Source organism: Eumetopias jubatus, unplaced genomic scaffold (genome assembly GCF_037043125.1).
Source record: "Eumetopias jubatus isolate StellerSeaLion01/CBP00866 unplaced genomic scaffold, mEumJub1_p1.0 scaffold_2, whole genome shotgun sequence".
Lineage (NCBI taxonomy): Eukaryota > Metazoa > Chordata > Mammalia > Carnivora > Otariidae > Eumetopias > Eumetopias jubatus.
This window is the reverse complement of record NW_028274808.1, coordinates 16437583-16452664: the sequence shown is the minus strand read 5'-3', so window position 1 is coordinate 16452664 and position 15082 is coordinate 16437583. Positions and strand designations below refer to the sequence as shown.

Sequence of the window (15082 nt, the reverse complement as noted above, 5' to 3'; positions counted from 1 at the left end):
CTGACACCCAGAAGCCACTATCCATTGCTTGAAAACACACCAACTCAGTTTTCAAGAATCACTTGGGGAATTTGCTCAAATGCAGATTTCTAGGTTGCATCCTCCAAGATTCCTAATTCAGAAAGTGTAAGGTGTGTCTTTGAAATAAGTAGAGCATTTTTAACAAAAATTCTTAAATTACTTATGGACCCTTAGACTACACTTTAAGAAATGCTAAATGATAGTCGTGATAACAAAAGTTATGACCCCTGAAAAAAACTAAGAAGTGTTTTACTATTCAGAAGATTTTAAGAGTATAGCAATCATTTTACATTAATTGGAAGCAGAATCACAAAAGATTTACTCCTAACTTTGACTTTGCTCAGTTAACTGAAATGATAATTACAATATTTCATTTGTATTCTCAAAGAATTCTTTCTCCAAAGAATTTCTATTCCACAATATTATCAAACCATTAATCACTTTAAGAGACAAGAAAAATCAGTTAAGGTAATAAGAGGTAGTTTTAAATGCAGTTCTTGAATCAAAAATTATTTGTATTCCTAGAATGGTCTACACTGAGAACAGGCATTGAATGAAACCATTCTTGGAAATTTAACTTGGCTAAAACATACTCTTCTAAAGAAAAACAACAACTCTATTACCTAACTTCTATTGCATTTATTTGGCAAAAATCGCCCAAGTATAATTCCAAGCTAATGCCATGAAGGACACTGGTATTGCCAGAGCTGGACTTGGGCAAAACAGTCAAGACACAACAACCCCACTCTCCCCACCCTTCGCCTCTCCCATTGTCTCTGATTTCATAATGTATAATGCAAGCTTTCTCCTCAGACATTTTACCAGACAGGTTCTGAAGGCAACTCCTTCAGTCACAAGAGAAATAGGAAGATGAACAGCGTGAAACATCAGGGCATATCACATCCACAACACAATGTCTTGGCTCCTCAGCCCCAGGACCCTCCTCACCACTCCCCCTTTCTTGTGGCCACACCCAAGGTTGTGGCATGACCATTAGGAGACTGACAATCTCTTTGACCCTCCCCCTTTCTCTAAGCTCCCTCCTGGCCTCTGTTCCTTCCTTGGCTTAGCTGACACCTGAACAACTCTCATCAAGGATTCCTGCACCCTGGCCTGTTCCACAGCCTGGCTCCTTCTTGGCTCCACTGCAGGAGCTGAGTGGTCCTCCTACAAAAATATCACAACCGTGCCCGTGGGTGTCACCACATTCTCCTGGCCTCCAACCCACATCTTGCCCTTATCTCTGAAACAATATGTCGACTTATTTTTGCTAGGCTTCCTCTCCCCTGTGTGACAGTAGAGCATAAAAATTGAGAGGCTGGCTCCAGTGTCAGAAAAAGCCTGTATCCCTGGTTCAAAAACCTGACCTTTGGCAAGTCACTTAACCTCTTTAAAATGATTTCCTGACGCATAAAATGGGGATAACAGTAACTATCTCATGGGGTTACTGCGAGGACTGAATGAGAATGTACTTGGTATAGGGCCCGGGTACAACAGTTACGGGCTCAACAAATGTTTTTGCTGTTATTTTCTCCAATAGGTTGTTTTTTCCTCCCCCCAAACCTTTTCACCACCTCTTAAGATTATCCTTTACATTTGTCATCCTCTTAACCACCAACCATTAATTTTACTTCCTACTTACCAAGAAAGTAGGGTTCAGCTTGAAACATCTGAATTTCCTGTCAACCTGCTATGAGGTTCTCCCTATACCCTCCCCTTTGTTCCTCCTTCCCGCTAGTCTCAAGCCTCAGCCCTCCACCAGCGCTCTGGTCCTGTCTGCCTGGACACTGCCCTCTCAATCATCCGCTAGCTCGGAGACTTTCAGGCCCTTCCTCTCTACTTTTCAAGATTCCCCTTTAACCCAGAAATGGGTTTACATCTCTCCACTCAACAAAAACTTCCCCAAATACACACACACTATCCTATAAATGTTGCCTTCTCTTCTTTCCTCCTCAGCCAAGGTTATAAAGAGCATTGTCCAAATACTGTCTCTCCTTCCTTACCTCCTGCTCACTCTTTACCCACAAGAATATCATTTCTGCCCCCACATCTGCCTTTGCCTCCCCAAACACCACTGGCACAAGTCTCCAAAGACCTCCCAGTTGTCAAAGCCAGTGGACACCTCTTGGTCCTCGTTCCGGACCTCTCTGCTACACCGGACGCTACTTGCCATTAATTCCCTGCTTTTCTGGGCTTTTCTCTCCTGCTCACTGCCCTGGAATGTTTCCTCTCACACCTCAGTGAGCGGCTTCTCCTCCGCCCACCCTCTGGTTCCCTGGTTTCAACCATTACAGGCTAACCTCACCCACCTTGTAGTTTTAGCTACCACCTGTATCCTGACTTGCTTCATCTTGGCCTCTCCCTAAAATTGCAGACCTGCATACCTAACTGCAGGCTCAACATATCCACGGGGCTCTCAAAATCTACATGGCAAAAGCCCATTACCTCCACCATTCCAAACCTGCACAAATGGCACCTGAAGCCATTCATCCACCCATGCCAGACCCTGGAATTAACCTAGACTTTGCCCTCTCCTCATTGCAATAAATGTTTACTGGGCAGAACCAAAGGGCAGGTAAACCTGACTGAATGGAAGGGCAATTGAAATGGACCTTTAACAACAAGCAGAAGTGACCATGTAGAAATGGAGGCAGTGGCCTCCCCAGGGGCATGTGGGCACTCACACATCCACCACACAAAGGTAAATTCAGGAACAGAAGGTAGCTTTAAGAATGAGTGGAAGGCTAAAAAGAGAGGTTGGCCCTAGTCACGAAGACCTGTGAGGTGAAGTGAAATGCTCATTGTTTTGACTCTATTATTTCTTTGCTTCCTAAAGGATCCGCTTGGGTCACTCACAGAAGTCCCATCCCCCTTGCCAAAAATTCGTTAGGAATGGAAACCTGCCCAAACCCAGACAATAAGATGTGAAGGGAACATTGCCAGAGGCATTTCTAATAACTTTTTCCTTGCTCTAAAAAGGGCCTTTCTTCCTCTAAATATCATCCTTGTGGCTGTGGCACCTGAGCCTGCTACAGTCAACCAGCCACAGTCTGAGAGTTAATCCCCCTCAAGGGAGGGCAGAAATTTACAAAGAAATGGTGCTGGAGGTTTGACAGTCCCCACAAGGGGACTGGGCCTGTCCTACCTCCAGATTTTATATGATTTCTTAATACACCTTCTTTATTGTTTAAAAAAAAAAGAGTGGGATATAGGGATTGGTCACGTGTAGAAAACAAGGATTAAGTACAGTTTAACAGATTCCTTTACGACAGGATTTCTCAGAACGTTAACACAATAATGCACATTATAAAGCTTCAAGAACAGGGCGCCTGGGTGGCTCAATCGCTTAAGCATTTGCCTTCAGCTCAGGTCATGACCTCAGGGTCCTGAGATTGAGCCCTGTGTCCGACTCCCTGCTCGGTGGGGAGTCCACTTCTCCCTCTCCCTCTGCCTCCCCCCCACAGCTTGTGCGTTCTCTCTCTCTCTCTCTCTCTCTCTCTCTCTCTCTCACATTCTATCACTCTGTCTCAAATAAGTAAATAAAATCTTTTTTAATGAATAAAGCTTCAAGAACTTAGTTTTTCAAATTACGTGACCAAACAAGCCTCTCATCCTGCCTCTTGTTTTTGCAGTATACCTAAAAGCATCTCTCAGAATTAAGTATTTATGGATCATAGTTTAGAAAAGTGGCTTTTACCAGAGCAGATGAGAAGACTGCATGACTATTAAGATATAGTAAAGTGATGACAGTAATACAGACACAGAAATGTACTACGGGAATCTAGAGGAATCACTGCCCTTCCAGGAGGTTCTCACTCAGAATGGCAGATAGGTTTCACATTATGTGCCTACTCTAGTAAATATTTAGTGGTTGCCTGGAATACTATGTTGAAAGGGATTTTGAGGGGCGCCTGGGTGGCTCAGTCATTAAGCGTCTGCCTTCAGCTCAGGTCATGGTCCCAGGGTCCTGGGATCGAGCCCCGCATCAGGCTCCCTGCTCAGCGGAGAGCCTGCTCTCCCTCTCTCACTCCCCCTGCTTGTGTTCCCTCTCTCACTGTGTCTCTCTCTGTCAAATAAATAAATAAAATCTTAAAAAAAAAAAAAAGGGATTCTGAGACCTCATCCAGAACCAGCAGAAAAACAAACAAACAAAAAAAATGGCCTTACTTAATTAGCAATGATCTTCATGAGCACAGAAGGGGCAGTTGGGACATCATCCTATTCATCCTGAGACCTCTAAAGTGACACTAATTCCTAAACAGATACTAGAACCATCTCAAAGAATTTCAAGTTTTTTTAAACCTGATTTAGGTGACACTAGCCTTTAATAATTAAAAGGGTAATATAGTGGTTAAGTGTATAGACTCCAGAGTAAGAGATACCTCGGTTTAATTCTTAGTTCCTCCACTTGCTACATGGCATGGGTACTTTAGTCAGCTGCTCTAAACCTCAGTTTTTCCATCTGTAAAATGAATTAAAAGTCCTACCTCACATGGTAGGTATAAATATTAAATTAGGTAATACATACATCCACCTGCATACAGTAAGTGCAATAAATGTTAAGTTTAGTTACAACAATTACTAAGGCATTCACTCTCTAACATTCACATTAGGATTCCCGTAGTGCACGTATCTGTCTGCTATATTCACAACCATGGATTGGAGTGCAATGAATTCAATGGAGACCACAGAAACTCTTTCCCTGAACCCATGAACAATGCCAGTATAAGCTATGATAAGCAAGTGGCAAAGATGATTACAAAGCACTGTTCAAAATAAGTGTTACTTGCCTTTAACAAGACATACAGAGTATATAAATCTAACAAACTGAGTGAATTCTCTGCAAAAGACCAATCTCACACATATTTCTCCAGATTTCTCCATAGAGAAAACCAAGAAACAATGACCTAACCAATAGCAATGAGCCTCCCTAACACCTAGAATGAGTTTTTTGGTTTTATTTTTTCCCCTTTGGCCACAGAACTTTTGGTGCTAAAACCAAGACAGTTCTAAGCAAATCAGGTCCATTGGTCACCCTACAAACAAAGCAAATGAAGTCCCAACAGCTAGATCTGGGTCTGGCTGTGCTGCTCAGAGCTGAGGCAGAATGGGTTCTTGAAATTCCATGTACCACTAAAAGAAATCATGGCTCTGTTTGAAGAAATGGCTAATTCCAGGTGTGAGAGCAGAAAATGCTCAAGATGAACCTGAACTATTCTTTTACACCAGATAGCAAGAAAACTCTCAAAAACCAATCAGGGTCATATCAAAAGGTAGGGTCATGTTGAAAGGTCTCAGGAGCCAACTTCAAAAGGCTCCCACTAGCCGAAGATGGGATTATATAAGCTTGAAAAAAGATAATTACAACTGACTGAAACCCATCTATAGTGTTCAAATCCATAAGTTCCTAATTTTTTTTCAAAACACAAAACAATTGATCACCTTCGGAGGATGATGGGGAATCAACTCATTATTTTAGAAATAATTGGGGGGGAACCTCACATTTACCCTGCTTTTCTGTGTGAACTGTACTACTGCGGAACCAAACAGATGAGAGAAACCTGTGTCTTTTTAAAAAGTATTCAAACCAATAAATGAAAATGAAAGGATGACATGAAAATGAAAATGAAAATGATCTCCTTCTTGGAAGCCTCATCCACATATTTCTTTGCCTTTTTTTTTCCCCCATCCACATATTTCTCATAATGGGTCACCAGGGCTTTGGAGAAGGGCTGGCAGACTGTGTAAATCTGGGCCACGTGACCACCACCCTTCACTCGGACTCAGATGTCCAACCCGGGATATCACTCCTTGCCCGGAAGCAGAACAGGTTCCAGTAGCTCGTATTGCAGACAGACCCCACGACAGAATTAAAACATTACCATTTTGTCACCCCCAATAAGTTAGTGGATCTAAGTATCAAGCATCAACAGTTGCTCATATAACAAAAAGAAAGATGATGTTATGTGCCTCCTGATGAAAGGTCACACCACCATCTATAGTCTGCCAAAGGGATTGAACACAAGTTTGATCAAGCCTCTGGATCCAGCTGCTAATATGCAGGACATACAAAGGAGGGGAACATGCTGAACTGCATCATTCACACACAATCAGCAAAACCCAAACTACAGGATACTCCACAGGACAGATGCTCCAGGTTCTTCACAGATAAACTGTAAAGGAAAGAAAAGGATAGAGGGGAAACTAACATATTTTTTAAATGGGCAAGAAAAAACTACAATGCTCACTGATGCACATTTGAGTGATAAAACTATAATGGCATGCAAGGAAGTGATTATTATAAAGTCAAGACAGTTACTTAGGTGTAAGAGAAGGGGCTGACATGGGGTGGAGATACAGAGGGGCTTCTGGGGTTTTTGGAAATTACAAGGGTATTCTCTTTATGATCATTCATCCAACTATACATTTATTTTGTGTGATTTTCTGAATCTGCATTTTTTATTTTATAATAAAAAGTTCTTTTCAAAAGTGATACTGTAAAATCTACCATTTAACACCTTCTATATTCAAAGCACTTTTACAAATGCTAGAATTTGCACTTTCAAATACTATAACATTGTTCCCAACAACCCTTGAAATTACTTATTATCTCCATTTTTCAGACAGGAAGACTGAGGTCTAGAAATCTTAAGCAGGCTGCCCATAGTCACAGTTATTAGAGCAGAGCCATGTGATTCAAATTCAGACAAGTTCCAAAACGATTATCTTACTGTCAATGCTCTGTTGATTCCCAGTTATTCAGTCAAGAAAGATTTATCACTTACCTACTAAATCATGCTAAAGTTAAAGATACAGTGGAGATTCTGCCTTCGTGGAGATCAAGAAAGACAAGGAGTCATCCAAGGGGGTCTAAATTATAGTTGTGATAGATACAGAATAAAGAAAAGGTATGTGGTGCCATGAGAATATACACAGCAGATAGGGAGACCATCTCTGCAGAAGCAATGGCTGAGGTCTGGGGAAAAGAAGTTAACTAGGTAAGGGGGCAATGGGCTGCTCCAAGCAGAGGAAGCTATATACAAAGTTGCCAGTGAAGGAGGGAGCATGACCCTTTGAGGACTGAGGATGGAACATGAGGATGAAGGTAGTGAAGACAGATGAGGCTGAAAAGCTGGGAAGAACAGGAAGCTACTGGTGGATTTTTAATTAAACATGTTGCTGAAGATGGATTGATTAGGTTTGTATTTTTAAAATGCCAACAAAAGGAGACAGAGAGACCAAGTGAGAGGCTACTGCGGTCATCTAGATGGGACATGATGGCAGTTGTGATGAAGCAGGAGAGATGGAAAGAAGTAGATGGGTGCAAGATACTCAAGAAGTAAGAAGCAGGACTTGATGATGGATGGCATATGGAAAGTGAGGAGGAGGAGATGTCCAGGGAACTCAAAGGCTTCTGGCTGTGGGACCTGACGTTAGGAGGTGCTAGTCATGGACATAAAAGACAATAGAAGAGGGATGGGGACACTTGGATTAGCTGAGTTTCAGGCACCACTGTTAATGCCAAGTCAAGCAGTTGAATAAATGAGACTGAGGCCCAAAAAGAAGAATAAATCTCTAATCCTGCGTGTAGAGATGGTTATTACAGGGGGCTCAAGGGTGAGACTGCCTAAGATAATAAAAAAAAAACACCAAGAACAACCATAATTCACATCTGGAAAACAAAGCAACTTCCTGAGTTTATCTAGAGATTGTAATCTCAGAAAGGTTTAGGGAAATGGAAAAAAATCAGAAAGAAAAAGAGATTAATTGCCTCAGAAAAAACCACAGTGAAATTTCTGGAATAGTTAAAATATTAATTTCATGTCTAACAAACTGGCAAAGCCTGCATGGAGCCCTCAGGTGGATATTTGGATAAAAGCTGATTTACAGAGGGTAAAGAGGCCTTTTTGGAGGTGGCTTGCATGTATGGGTTCAAGGTTGGAGACAGAGAAAGCTCTAGCTTGACTCCAAGGGCTGCTCCTGGCCAGGTGGACAAAAGGAAAGGGGCTCTCTTCACAAGAAATGCAAACAGAAGCATCAGCTCCTCAGCTTCTTTAATAAGGGTGAAAAAAAAAATTTAAAGCATATCCAAAACAGGGCTACACTCTCAGCTACTATAAACTACAAAAAACAAAAACAAAAAACACAAAGTATACCTGGATATCCAGCTTCAGGGGACTGAGACACTAGTAGCCCAACAAGAGATGGGCTTCTTCACAGACTGCCAGCGGCGATGGCAGAAAAGCCATGCTCAAATGCTTTGTAGGCACCAGGAATAGAAGACCATAAATAAGCTTATTCCCAATTACAGAAGACACTGCCTATGGACTCTCAGAAATACTGGGAAGGGCGGTTAAGGGCACTGCAGACCAAGGTTCTGCCCGAGCAGACAGGAGCAAACGCCTATAAAATTTTAGTTACGACCATCACTATAATATCACTCATACATTCAGGTGGTTGAGAACTACAGAAATGCAGGTTACTTTAGGAATAAGTATTTGTAAAAACCTCCCTAATTTTCCAAGAGTAGTATTCTACACTAAAACTGAAAGCTTATTAAATAGATCTTAGTGGCCTAAACAAGTTCATGTTTTTTATCCTAAAAATGTACAATTTGTTCTTTTTCCTCCTGGGCCTCAGAGACATTTTACCTGGAGTTCCCATACACATTTTTCTTCACATCCAGCTCCTGGCAATTCAGACGTGGAAACCCCAGGCTGGTTGACAAATGTACCAGACTGGTCAGTGCCTGTAGTAACTGACCAGCACAGGTCAGCCCCAGGGACAGAGCAGGCATATCTCACACTCCTAAGTATATTCTCCCAAAGCAGGACCTGAGCTGGGAAACCCATCAAAATACAACCCAAACCCACTGGACTTCCTGGAAACCTCCACTGTGTGTGGAGAAACTGTATAAGCACACTCCCCAGGACTAACACTGGATGTAGAAATGAGTAATGGATGCAGGCCCTGATCCTGGGCTCAGGGTATCCGGGAGAGCCCTTGAGAAGAGCTGCCTATCATTTCTATCATTCCCACCCACCCACCCAACCCTAGTTTGGAAAGGGACCTAATAGTGAAGGGTAAAAAAATAAATTCCAAGTTTGCAATATTTTTCTTTCGAAAGCAAAGGTGCAATTTCTTTTTTTAAACCACAAGTTTGTATGCTATTATTTTAATACTTAAAGCCTGAGCCTTCAGCACCAAAGCTGCTGAGTCACCATTTTAGTACAATTGTGTGCACCATTCTGACTACAAGAACACATTTTCAGGAATCTGGGCGTACTCCCTACCTCAAAATAAGGTTGGGAAATGAAACCTAAGATAATTTCAAGAAGGCAACATTCAATTACGAAGGTGACATCAAAAACAACACAAAAACAAAAACGGCCTGAGATTCAAGAGAGAAATAAACCTCCCGGGAAGTGACCAAAATTTGGGCTCCAAATAGAACGAACACTCAAGCTTGGGAACTGTCGTCTTCATTTTGTGAACGGGAGGACCCTTTGTTTTGGGGCTGAATTTATTGTTTTAAAGAGAATGTTGGAACACTCTGGAGAAGATAATTAAACCTAACTGTAATGATAACAATATTTTACATCAAAGAAAAATCTCACTCACAAATTTATTCTCATCTCCATTCACACAGCTTCATTAACTCTCACTTTTTATCACTGCACTTTAACATAGTGTTTCTCCTCCTGAGTCAGTAGCTGCCAAGCCTACAGACTAAAATCCAACTCTGTTCCCTTGACTGAAGACTTCCACAACGTGGCCCAAACTACCTTTCCAATCTTAGTTCTTGTGATTCATCTCATATACTCAGTGGCAACTCAAATCCTAAATGGTACATATATTGTCAGCAGTTTGCTCGCTTTATTTTTTGTATAAATTATGAAAATAAATATTGCTTCCTTTAGAGAGTTCTGCTAAATTCAAATCCCACTTTCTGTATTTTTTAGCATACATGTCCTGTTTTTGATGAGCATTTTTTTATGTTCCAGGCGTAATCATGTATTGTATCTTCCTACTTTGAACTTATCATTCATATGTAACTTGTGTTTCCTAAGCTTAAGGAATAGTGCCTTCATAATGAAGATATAAAAAAGAACTGTCCTTTATGTGTAATCATTGCTTTTGTATCAAGAAATTATAGATATCAAAAACTTCTCCCTTTGAATACATATTTATATTTGCTTATATATGCATAATATATATCTGGAAGAATAAACAACTATCAATAATGACTGTCTATAAGGAAGAGAAAATTTCACTGTACACCCTTGTATATGCTTTTAAAAAAAAACATGTGAACTTATAATCTACATAAAAAATTAAATTTAAAAATTACGAATACTGTGAATTTAAAGGAAAACAACCTTTAGACCACAAAGAGAGCTAGGGAGGATCCTGTGATTTAAGGGGTTGTCAAAAAGCCATCTTCCTCAAGAACATTTTTCCCACTAGCCACCCTGACTTAAATCCCCTGGTTAAAATGCAAACATTCTGAAGACAGTAAGTTTATTATGCCATTATCCATTATCAAATTATTGAGGGTTAGTTTATCACATTAGCATAATAAAGGAAAGTCACAAAGAGGTTGTATATAATCTCCCTAATCCCAGTTTCTTTTTCCTTTTTCCCCCAAGTAACTAAATTAGGTTTGTTTTACTCAAAGAACTTTTGTATTCGTAAAAGAACTCATTTAGGACTTCTAGAAGTCCTACCCAAGCCAACTGGCACCATGGATTGCTGTGTGAGTATTTTACTGTCTCTATAAACATCTGGCCTCCCGTCCAGTCTTCTCTATCAGTCCCATCTACTCAGCCTGAGAGGGCAGGGACAGGGAGATTCTTGTTCATCTCTGAATCCTCCCCAACACTAACAACACTGCTCTGCATTTCCAGAGAGCAATTTCCCAATCTCATGGTAACACATATTGCAAGGCTCTGACCCTTCTCTAGGATGCTGGGATTAAAATTTTGATTAAAAATGGCAGTAGGATTGTCTTGTCTCAAACAATAATCCATTTATTCAGGCAAAATTGATCTACTGAGAGCCTACTATGTCCCGGGCTCAGGCACTCAGCAACTAATTAGGCAAAAAGTGATCTAATAAGATCCTAATAGCAGAGATGCAGCAGATATCCAGTAAATGCCTATTAATTAGATTTGATCAACCACCTGAACTCTTCCATCTACTTAAACTTTGGAAAGTCTCTCATTAATGTTTTCTTCATATAGCAGTGGACTTTGGTTTCCCATATGCTACTAAGCACTTTACTTTTGTGGACTTTCTTGTATCAGCCTTCTGATCATCATGACTTCATTGCTTATTTTTGAATTTATGGACCATAAATCAAGAAACATCTAGTAAATAACAATGTGAAAGAGAAAATCCATAGACTATGAGAATAATTGTAAAAAAAAATCATTTTCCTTTTTTCCATTATATGAAGATGCGCTTTGTATGGCAGGTCCAGTAAAGAAAATGTTTTCTAAACTATTGATTCACTTTTGCCATTTTTCTCTTTCTGTTACCTTGGTTAGATGATGTGCTAGGGTCAAGTAACTGTGGCCAGTGAAGCTGAGGCTCTTGGGCCAGACAAGTTAACTGGCCTGGCATAAGACAGTACGTGCTATGACAGCCTGCTCAGCAAAGCTGGACTAACAACTCTTACCCCAGGAGCAGGGCAGCCCCAGGGCATCACAGCTCTAGTCCACTGGCCTGTAACAAAGTCCAGGTTTTTCTAAAGTGGGGCCCAGATATCACCTGTAAGACTTTCCTGACCTTATAAAAAAGCTTCCTTAGTACCTGTATATACCACTACATATTATTTCTACTTGAGTTGAAAATTATTTTTACTACTTTAAACAGTAATTCCTGCCCCCCCAAAAAATAAAAATTCATGCACATATGGGAGATGCCCAATAACTACTAATACTGGATTAATGGGAGGGGGAAAGCATGAAAGAACAAGTTTCTTTATCATCATCTGCAAACACTCCTTGAGTTCTAAGTGCAAGATATAACAAAAGGTGTCAATCATGGATGCTAACCACATGGAGTTTACAGCCAATAAGTACACTGTGAAGCATGCAGAAGCATTTTAAACACTCCTAGACACAAAAACCCCTTGTCACTTTTAGTCTGGGCTTCTTTGAGGTTGTTTACTTTTAACGGTGTATGCATTTTTTTTTCTCTATAGAAGGAGACCAAGAAGAAAAAAAAGAGGAAGGAAGAATGGACAGCTAGAAGGATAGATCCCAGCCTCTGACCTGTCTGGCTGATACTAGAAGAATCCAAAATGTGTAAGAACAAATGAGGATTCTTTTCTTCATGCTGAATCAAAATTTCTGTAGTAAAGTAGTCACTGTATCTTAAGAGGTACCATTTGGTTCACTACTAAACAGCCTCCCCCTCCACATATGTTAGATGACCTGTGTGGTCCAGCGCCTACCCCCACAGAAGTGACATGTTTTATACTACACCACATGTTATGCTTCCATTCATAAAGAACAGAACATTAAAAAAAAAATACCTAAATACAACTTAGAAATATAGCACAACTAGGGGAAGCGGTAAAATAAATAAACAATACAGCACAACTAAAGGCTTGAGTAAATAACACCAGTCCTGTAAAAAAATAAAATAAAATTTTATGTGAAAAATACGCATTTCAATTACAATATAGAGCTTAGAAACTACATTTTCCTAATGTCCTTATTTTCTCATTTAAGACTACTATAAGAATCCAAGTTCCAAAGAATGACCAATAATCTACTCTCCTTAAAATTATACTTCACTTCTTCTGAAGTGATTAACTGAAATCTTCTGGTTGTATACATTAAGGATTACATATACTGCTTCATTTTCTGTCACCTTTAAAGTACTATTTTTTCAAATTCCTCTACTAAACCATCTTTCTGGGTGCTAATCCAAGTTTTATCTACCCAGAGGTATAAATGAGCTGGGGGGTTTGGGGAAATGTATTTTCCAGGAAATAGGGTGGTAACCCACAACATAAGGCTTCTATGCCTTCAGAGGCAAAAATGCAATACTCCGGGTTTTGACCCTGACTTCATCATCTAAACTTCCTGCTCTCACTTACTAGGAACTCTTAATCATTTAACTCCTATTTTTTGTCTCATAAGCATTTATCATTATCTAAAAATACCTCATTTATTTGTTTATGGCTTGATCTCCCATAAGAATATAATCTCCAGAGAGTAGGGCTCCTATGTGTCTCACTGATTCAATCCCAGCTTCCAGAATAATCCCTGGCTCATATAAAACATTCGATAAATACATACTGACTGAATTATAATTTCTTACAATACTCTAAAGAATGGGGACATCATTTATAAATCAATAAACCAGCTAGTAAAATCAGGATCCTTGTTTTCTATCATTGTAGAGAAAAATCAAGAGGAAAAATACACCTGCCCACCAACTCTTGCTTAATTAGATAGGAGAAAAAAGGACTGTTACATGAAAGCTTTTAAAAGAAATTAACATTACTAATTTTTGAGACTACCGAGGAAAACAGAAGCTCCTGTTCCTTAATATACTGAACTTTTTTTTTTTAAGATTTTATTTATTTTTGACAGAGAGAGAGTGTACAAGCAGGGGAAGCAGCAGGCAGAGGGAAAGGGAGAAGCAGGCTCCCCGCTGAGCAGGAAGCCCGATGTGGGACTCGATCCCAGAACCCTGGGATCATGACCTGAGCCGAAGGCAGACGCTTAACCGTCTGAGCCACCCAGGCGCCCCAATATACTGAACTCTTACATCAATTTACAGAGTGAGGTTGCCTGACTCCCTTATGTACAACCCTCCAGCTATTATCTGAGGGCTGCATTCAGAAGTGACCGACTCAGGACAGGGTAGTTTTGATGAAGAGAGTGATGATATTTACAAAACAGTAAGCAGATCATATTATAAGCAAATACAAAACCCAAGGGGGCAATGGTCCTTCTAACAAATATTTTTATGAAGCTGAACCACTGCCATTGCCCTTACCCTAAAGTGGCTGGGCAATTTCAGTTTAATGACAATATCATTCAGTCAAGCAGTTAAGTGGCAAATTATGTTGTGTATTGGTTATAATTTCAAATCCATATTTTTAAATTAAGTGAAGTTGTTTTCATCAGCAGGTGAATTTGAGAAACCGTGTCAAGACGAGATCTGCAGAAGTATTGTGCTCTTGAGTGCTTAGCCATCGAAACATATGGCAGAATAAGTATGACGTAATGGACACTTAAACTTTAAATACCAGTAATTTGTGTGGACTTTACCCAGAGTGTTCAGTCTGGGCAAGGCTACTCTTTGCTGATCTGAACGGCCCTCTCTAGGTCTTGAGACACTTGCTCCTGCTGTGGTCAGGCAACTCTTGGTCAGCAGGGGTGTTAAACCAGGCAGCAGTCTCAGGAGGGGAAGGGACATCTGTTTCTGCCTTGGTGAGCCTATTTCTCACAGGCAGTGGGGCAAACTGTGTAACTGTCCCTAAAGTACTAAACTTCAAAGCAGCTCGCCTTGCCTGCCAACACGAATGCCATTGTCCACTAGCTCTGTGTCCCAGCAGCTAATACCCAGCTTTTGGTTGAAAGCACTGACTCTACCAAGAACCAATTCCAAATCAATCAATCAGTCAGTCAGTCAATCTGGACTTTATTTCCCCATCGCCTTGAACAATAGTGTATTCATCTACCACTGGTTTATGGAGTGTAGTTATTTCTTCACTGGCTTATTTAGAGATATTATCCTGTATCCTACCGGCTTATGAAATGGAAGTTACAATTCTCTTAGTAAACCCGTGTTAAATAAATCATTGGCAGAAACAAATCTCAGCCTCAGCATAATGTGCCCCAACACAACAAGCTAACAAGCTACAACAGAATCAAGTTGCACTTAGAGGGTTACCAGAGGAAGCTGGGAGGTTGATCAAGCAGCGGTTTGGCACTAAGGAAGAGAAGCGCTCATTCCTATCTTCCCTAACCACCGCCCTGCCGTCCCACACCTCACCGGGGATACTTTTCCTTTTGTTGCAAACGGAAGTGATTTC

The 15082-nt window shown here is 40.5% G+C and overlaps 1 protein-coding gene across 4 annotated transcripts in view; it reads right to left on the bottom strand.

Moving 5' to 3' along the window:
- The window catches only part of SNX25 (sorting nexin 25), a 125312-nt gene that overhangs the window by 108931 nt on the left and 1299 nt on the right, over window positions 1-15082 (bottom strand). The gene's annotated exons all lie outside the window — the stretch shown is intronic.